An 8,678-nucleotide genomic window follows, 5' to 3' on the forward strand; every position below is an offset into this window, starting at 1 on the left:
ACAGAGCGGGAGGCAGGTCTGATTCCTGGCCCTTAGGAGATTATTTACTCCTGTTGCTAGGGAGTGTGGGACCAGCCATCTCCAAGCGTACAGGGGATGAGGTCAGAGTTCTAAAGGGCAGAGGCCAGAATTGGGTCTCATCCAGGGGCCAGAAACCTGGGTTCTTTGGCCAGCCTGGTCCTGGCTTTTAGTCTGTCTGTATTTAAACAGGAAGAACTACCTTTAGTACCTGCATTTCAGGGATGTTTTCAGTTATGTAGAAGAGGAGCTTTATGTAAATCCCAGGTGGTATTAATACTATTACTATTATTTTGAGACAGAATCTTGCTCTGTCCCCTGGCTAGAGTGCAGTGGCGTCTTCACAGCTCACAGCAACCTCAAACTCCTGGGCTCAAGCGATCTTCTTGCCTCAGCCTCCCAAGTAGCTAGCAGTATAGGTGCGCACCACCCCACCCAGCTAGTTTTTCTATTTTTACTAGAGACAGGGTCTCACTCTTGCTCAGACTGATCTTGAACTCCTGAGCTCAAGCGATCCTCCTGCCTTGGCCTCCCAGAGTGCTAGGATTACAGGCATGAGCTACCGTGCCCGGCCCCAGGTATTATTATTGGTTTTTTTTTTTTACATACTCAAACTTTTATTATATTCCATCCTTAAGTGGATTCAATGAGGCCTACCTGCAGTAGGAAAGATGATCAGATTTACTAAATCTATAATGCAAATGTTAAACTTACCCAAAACATCCTCATAAACACCCAGAAATAATGTTTATCCAAATATCTGGGCAACCTGTGGCCCAGTCAAATTGACACATAAAACTAACCATGGCAATGGGGTTTAGGGTTCTTTTCCTTTTTTTTTTTGAGACAGAGTCTCACTCTGTTGCCCTGGGTAGAGTGCAGTGGCATCAACCTAGTTGACAGCAACCTCAAAACTCTTGGGCTGAAGTGATCCTCCTGCCTCAGCCTCCCAAGTAGCTGGGACTACAGGTACTCGCCACCATGCCCAGCTAATTTTTGCTATTTTAGTAGAGACGGGGTCTCACTCTTGCTCAGGGTTTTGAGCTCCTGAGCTCAAACGATCCTTCCACTCAGCCTCCCAGAGTGCTAGGATCACAGGCATGAGCCACTGCACCCAGCCAGGGGTTCTTTCTTTAGATTTTTGTTTTGGTTGCATGGATTTTATCACTTTTTGGAAATTTATTGAACTGAATACTTGTGTTCTTTTTTTTTTTTAATTTCAGCATATTATGGGGGTACAAAACTTTAGGTTACGTATATTGCCCTTGGGCCCCCCCCATCAGAGCTTCAAGCGTGTCCATCCCCTAGGCGGTGTGCATTGCGCTCATTATGTATGTATACACCCATCCCCTCCCCACCCACATCTGCCTGACACTCGATTAATGTTATTCCTAAATGTGTGCAGGTATTATTTTTAAATGCTGAAGAATCTATCTAGGACAGGGAGATGGTGTGTGTTTGCCTGCTATGGTGACGGCCATGTGTCCGCAGAAACAAAGAGTGAGTGAGTTAAGACTTGAAAAGGAACTTGGACATCAGCCATTACTGCCTTATTTTACACATGGGGAAACTGAGGCCCAGGGAGGTGAACCACTTCCCCAAAGCCCAGTGGCGAGTCCCATCTGCCTTTCTCCTTTGACCTGCCACGTAACCATGGTGTTTGAAAGGGCTGGTTCGTGTTTATAGTGTGGCTGCTCTTACGGAGCCCTGGGAATGATTTAAGGAGGGCTGAGTATTTCTCAGGAGCAACTGAGCTGCGGCCACTGTGTGTTAGAAGACACACAGCCAGGGTCTGCATCGTGAGCTCCTTAACTAGGTCCTTAAAACCCCATGTTTGTCCCCACGGTCTGCTTTTCCGGACCTAAGTGACCAGCCAAACAGCCCAAATTCTATCTTCCGACCTGCCCAGGTTGCACCCTTTCTAGAGAGGCAGGGAGAGAAAAGGGACCCAGCCTTCCCTGAGTACCACTGACAGTGCAGTGTCAGCTCTGTGATGAGGAGAGTCGGTAAGAATGTGTGGAGGGAGGGAAGGAGTCACAGATACCAGTACCATTTATTAAACCCCAAGTATGTGCCACCTACTCTATTATAAACACTGTATCCTTCTATCTATGTTATGTACATACTGTCCCTATATCTATATATAGTTTATGTCTATATCTGTATCATCCTTATATACCTCAGCATCCCTGCCAGGGAGATGGGATTACCTCAGTTTTTCAAATGGAGAATTGAAGCTCAGAGAGGGCAGCTCACTTGCCTGAGGTCACACAGCTAGTTATGGTTATCAGAGAACTGAACCCAGGTCTGGCTGACTCCTGAGCCCACGGTCTTTTCAATAAACTGCCTTCCCAGCAGAAGGGAGGGACAGGGTGCAGGGTTAGGCTTCACTGTCTGGTTTCCATGACCCCCAGCCCCGTCCCATACCCCCTCTCCTGTGCTGGCCCCTGGTTTTAGACTCTGCGCTGTGCGCCTGGCCCCTCCTTAGTGGCAAAAGCCAGAGGGCCCTACTTAACCGAGTCACAGCCTTGGCTGCCCCCAGCTGAGCCTGGGAGGCAGACAGTGTGGACTATTCTGAGGATGGCAGCTTTACTGTGGCTTTCCCCACTCCGACTTCTCAGAAAGTTAGGATTTAAAAAATATCTGACCTACTGGCTAGGGCTTGCTATTTCTGTTTTTGGAACGTCATGGCTTAGTAAGTTGGGTGGGTAAATCTATCTTATGAGATATGTTAGATATGTTTATTTTTTCCTCCACAATCAGCTTCTGCCCTGCGACTGTTGCTGCCTTTCAGAAAATGAAGAGGGTTCATAATAGAACGACTCTCCGACAGGGATGTCCTTGCATTTGCTCTTTTCCAGTATGAACACTTGCCGCCTTTTATCTCGCATTCTTCTGGCGTTGATGGGGCTTTTGGAGTTAGAATATAGCGGTAAACAGTTTCCATATATCTTTCATGGATTTTTCCTTCAACATTAGTGTCAATTTTTGTTCTTTACGGTACATTTTATTAATGAAGCATTTTTTAAAGGACAGAAAAAAGTTACCGAGAACAATAGAAAGCAAGCCTGTGCACTTGTCTCCCAGCGCCCTTGAATTCTAATATTTTGCCACGCCTACTTGGGATTGTTTTAAAGACAGAAATCTTGACGTTTGTTGTAGACCCTCTCTGATCCCATTTGCCAGAGGCAATCACTATCCTGAATTTGGTATTTATCTTTCCTGTATGATTTTTTTTCTTTTTTTACACCTGTACCATAGGATTTCCTATATGTTTCAAAAATACTTTTACATCTGTATGTATCCATTAAAATAGTATGTGTTTGAGCTGGATGGAGGTGATATTCTGCAACTTGCTTTTTTCACTTAGAATTCAGTTTCCCAGACGTATCCACCCTAGGCCATGCCGTGAAAGCTCCGGGCCCTCTGCCATTGTGTGAGCGTATCCTGTTCTTCATCCCTTCTCCTTTTGATGAGCACTGGGTTTGTCTTACAGTTTTGCATTGTGGCAAACGTTCTCCGTGAATGTTCTCTTGCTGTCGTCCCGTGCACTTGTGCAGGCTCGTCCCCTCCCACGTAGCAGAGAGGACCGGCCAGGTCGCAGCGTGCGAGCACGTTCAGCTTCCTCGGGAGTTGCCAAATTGCTCTTCAGAGTCCCTCCGCCATGTGTAATATGTGACTTCCTGTTGCTCCCCTCTTTGCGCCACTTGAGGTTGTCAGACTTAAATTTCTGCAAGTCTGATGGTTGTGAAAGAGAGCGTCCTTGTGTCGTTAATCATTCTTTGATTACAAGTGAGGTTGAGGATCTAGTAAGTGGCTATTGGAGTTTCCTCATCAGTGTAAGTACCTGTTCATGTGCTCTGTCCATTTTCCTATTGGGTCACTTATGTTTTCTTACGGAGTTTTATCAGAAAATTCTAGATGTCGGTACTGTGTGGGTCATATATGTGGCAGGCATCTTCTGCCAGTGAGTGGCTTCTCTTCTAACTTTGTTTATAGTATCTATCGATGACCAGGAGTTTTACCTTTTAATGCAGTTGTATTTATTAATATCAGTCTTTTCCTTTATGGCCTGTGCTTTGAATCTTAGTTTTAGAATTTCTTACTCTGAGCTCATAAAGATATGCTTTTGGGCCTACATGAAGATTATTTTGCTTTTCTGGCTGTATTCCTTGGATGGATTTGGTATTTCCATCCTTGCCTTGCCTGGGGACATCTGCGCAGAGCAGAGGACAGGCTGCAGAATGGTTCCCAGTGACCATGGTAATTGTCACAGTTGTCCCTTGGCACATGGGGCTGGGCTGAACTTGAGGTTGGAGTGAAATCCTTCTCCTTGGCCCTGGCCTGTTTCTGAGAGGTGCTGAAGTGCAGGGTCGACTGGCCCTCTCTTAAGCCTGGCTTATCGCATGCCTGATAAAACTGGTTGTAAACTTGTCCCCTCTCCCCTCCAGTTTGGTGGCACTGCCTGACTGACTTCCTGCTGCTGCCGCTGCCTGAAGCCAAAAAGGCAGAAGGCATGTGGGGATGGCTCCTGCTCCGCGTTCTTTCCCAGGTTTGGCTGCCACCTGGCCCTTGGCGATGACACCGGTGTGAGTGAAAGCGACTGCTTGCCCAGGTTCTTCCAGAAGCTCTTTGCGTCTGTGCCTTTCCTCCTCAGCGCTCAGAAGTGTTCTGCAGACCCAGTCTCATTTATCCGTTGCGTTTTGCATGGCACAGTATCCATGGGTTCAAGTCAGGTGTAGACAAGGTCACAGAACTTAAGGGTGTCAGAACTGGAGAGGTCCTTAGGGGTCATCACGTTTTGTCTTCCATTCATTCTGTCAACCGTGTGCGGAGTGTCTGCCAGCTGCCTGGCACATGCTAGTTGCTTAGATTCAGTGGCAACAGGGCAGCCCAGGTCCCTGCCTTTGTGGTGGGGGAGCAGCCAGTAAACAGCGGGACTCATCTCAGGGTGCGGCAGGTGTGACGGGACTGGGCGCCTTTGTCATTTTCTTATTTTACACAGACTTGTCTTCTAGCACAGAGACCGGTTGGCAAATAGGCCAAAGCCAGCCACCACCTATTTGTAGACACCCCCCTGAGCTAAGAATGGTTTTTATGTGTTTAAATGGTTGGGGGGAAAAAAAAAAATCAGACATTTACAATGTATTTGGATGATAGGGAACACTAACTTTGAACCTCATTTAGATGAAATGTTAATTACCCCCTCAAAAAGAATCCCATTCTTTTCATTAGTGAACCTGTATTACTGAAAATTGTTCTCAATGACTATGAAAATATTTTGAATTTCATCAATAAAATTTTGTGGAATATTGTTTTCTCTCCTCCTTGTATAGGTACTTGCATCATGTCCTTAATTTGGATTCTTGGCCCACACAACCTGAAATATTTACTAACTGGCCATTGGCAAGTTACTTCTTGAGTCTCAGTTTCCTCATCTGCAAAATGGGCATGGTGCCTATTTCATAGGTTTATTGTAAGGAGTAGAAAAGCAATGATCAACTCCTTCCATACATTAAGTGTTCCAGTAGATGTTGGACATTCCCTAGTGAAGAGTCCATCATAATGGGTTTCTTGAGGGCTGTTGGAGGAAGCCTAAGAAGGGAAGCCACCAGACTGGGGCTGGGGCTCAGTGCTCACCTTGGTGGTCGGCGTCATGATGAATAATATCCTTCAGGGTGGCTGTCAGGGGCCCACACTGTGGACCCTGGTCCTTACAAGGCCCGCATCCCTGACGGCTCTGCAAACCTTACTACATTAACGTGGCTTCCACATAATTGTCCTCATGAAGTGCACTAATGTGTTTAATGAGGCTATAAATACAGGACAAAAATAACTTATGAAACTATTTCCTGGTGAAAACCTGTCCTTTTCGTAGACTTCTTTGCTTTCTCTTTGCTTGCCTCATTAATACCATGCATTCTTGGCTGACTCGTTTTTTTAAGAAGGAAACAAAGCATGTGTCATTCTTTAACGCATGTTGCTTCCCCCTTTAAGGGAGAAATAAACCATAGAGCTGTGTGAAGTGCGGACTGCTGGTGGACAGCCAGGCTCACTCACCATCCAGGTGACTTGCTCTATCCATAATTACACATCGTCTTCCTTCAGGGTCATGGGAGTAGAAATACGAAATCTGTGAATTCTAAGGGTTGGCAGTACTGGACTGAACCCAGGGGTCATGATATACCTTCTTACCAGTTTCCCTGGGCCATATCTTCCTTGCACGGATGGGTACCTGGAGGCTGAAGCTATTGGCATAATCTCACCGTGCAAGGCAGCCTGAAGAGTCCAGACGGAGCTGGAGACCTGGCTGTGTTCAGGTAGTTAGAGCCAGAGAGACACATCCTCACCCCAGACTCAGACAGTCTTGCATGACTGCTCCTTTCTTGGTGACAGCCCCGCCCCCAGCCAGGCTCCAGCAGGAAACGGTTTGTTGGATGAGAACCCAATGACTCTGGGCAGTGCACTGGACAGATGTCTCTGGTTCCATCCCACACTGATGCAGAGCAGTCTAGAGGCAAAGAGGCCTTCAGGGATTTTCTAGGAATGTTTACAAACAAATCACTGCAGAGCAGCTCACTTGCTGGTCTTATTGGTGCCTGTGCGTGGAGCATATGTTTATGTTTGAAGACACTAGTCACAGGGAAAGCAGACGGTGGCTTTTAGTGGCCTCATAACACTATGTTTCTTGGCACCAGGTAGTGGGAAGAGGTTGTTAATTCTCTGGGGAGGTTTTAGGCCAGATCTGTTTGAGATCTGCAAAACTGAATGCTAAGCTGTGTGTGTACATATCTGTGTGTGTGTCCTGCTTTTGCTGTTCATTGAGCTTGTGGACTCGGATTGCCAGGAAGCAAAGAGTAAAAATAAAGGCCATTGGACAGAAATGTGAAAGCGGGACATGTCATGGTTTGCAGATGTCGATTCTGTATTGCATCGTGATGGGCAGCACCCCCCGGCAGGGCAGGCCAGAGCAGGAGAGGAGAGAACTCTGAGGGCTCCAGCTGGTAGAACAGGATTCCCATTTCTCAGCTGGAAAAGTCAGCATCGCTAAGTGCACGTTCTGGAATGATTTGGGCGGGATGCAGCAGCTGTCTGAGTTTTTGTAGTTGCCCGTTTTGGCCTCCTCATCAAGTATAAATTTGTGGGTGCCAGAAATTTTGGAAGAAGCTACTGCAGCAGGCTGTTTGCCTTTGTCCAATGGGGAAGGACTTGGATTTTTTTTTTTTTTTCATTCTTGGTGCAGATGGTGTAGTTATTTTAAGTAAGTGATGTGCTGCAGTGAAAATGGGCAACTCTTTTTCATTTTTCAGCTTAATGAAAAAAATAAAAGGGAGGAGGAGAAAGCCCAGCTAGCCAACTTCGTGCTAATGCTTGTCTTTTTTGGATTCTAAATGTGTCCCAAGACACTAAGATGGGATAAATATTTCAGCCACTAGAAAGTCCTGCTGTCGGCCTGAAAAGATTTCTAACCTCTTTTAAAGCAGACAGGGTAGTAATTTACTTGTACAAATCCAGACACCCCCATGTCCCTTATTTTAACTATATATGTACAGATCCCACTCACATTCTAGGGGGATGAGACAAGGGGTAGATGGAACTTTCCAAGGAAGAGTACAAGGGATGGGGAATAAATTGGTAACTGAGCACATGGGTTTCTTCTTGGAGCGGTCACAGATGTTTAATGGAGACCTATGGAGTGCTGGTGCCCAGGTGCAGAGTTGGGCAGAACAGTGCCTCTCTGCCTGCACTCGGCCTGGAGAGAGAGCACAAATACGTCAGAAGGCACAAGCTGGGACAAAGGAATACACAGGGCACTCTCAGAGTGACCAGCTTTAGATTGGATATCAATGAAGGGATCTCAGAGTGCTGTAAGCTGAGGTCTGAAGGGTGAATGAGGAGGTTAGCCAGGTGTACGAGTGTGCTCGGGCTGCCATAACACAGCATTGCAGACTGCGTGGCTTAAACAACAGAAATCTGTTTTCTTGTGATGCTGGAGGCTAGAAGTCTGAGATCAAGGTGTCTGCAGGGTTGGTTTCTTCTGAGCCCTCTCTCCTTGGCTTGTAGACAGACGTCTTCTCCCTGGGTCTTCTCATGGTTTTCCGTCTGTGTCTTGATCTCCTCTTCTCATAAGGACACTAGTCATATTGCATTAGGACCACCCTAATGCCCTCATTTTAACTTCATTATCTTTCAAAGACTCCCATCTCTAAATACAGCAGTCACACTTGAAGGTACTGGGGGTTAGGACTTACAAATTTTGGGGGAGAACATAACTCAGCCCATAACACCAAATGAAAGGTAGACAGAAAAATGTTTGGGGTCAGCTAACAGCATGTTTGGGGGCCTCATGGCAGGGAAGACAGTGGTCTGTTCCAGGAAATGATTCGAAATGAGATCGCAGATGTAGGCAGGGGCTGGATCATGCAGGGCTTTGTAAGCCATGGCGAGTTTTAGATTCATTCTAAGGACACAGAGAAGCCATCGGTTGCATTTTAAAATTACACACCGTGTGAAGAGATGGAACTAGAGGGCATGAGAAGTGGAAGTCCGAAGGTTTTATTAAACCAACATTTCTCAACCTGGGCACTCCTGACATTTCAGGCTGGGCAGTTCCGAGTAGGGGACTGTTCTGTGCATTGCAGGATGCATAGCAACATTCC

This window comes from Eulemur rufifrons, chromosome 6 (assembly GCF_041146395.1).
Source record: "Eulemur rufifrons isolate Redbay chromosome 6, OSU_ERuf_1, whole genome shotgun sequence".
NCBI lineage: Eukaryota > Metazoa > Chordata > Mammalia > Primates > Lemuridae > Eulemur > Eulemur rufifrons.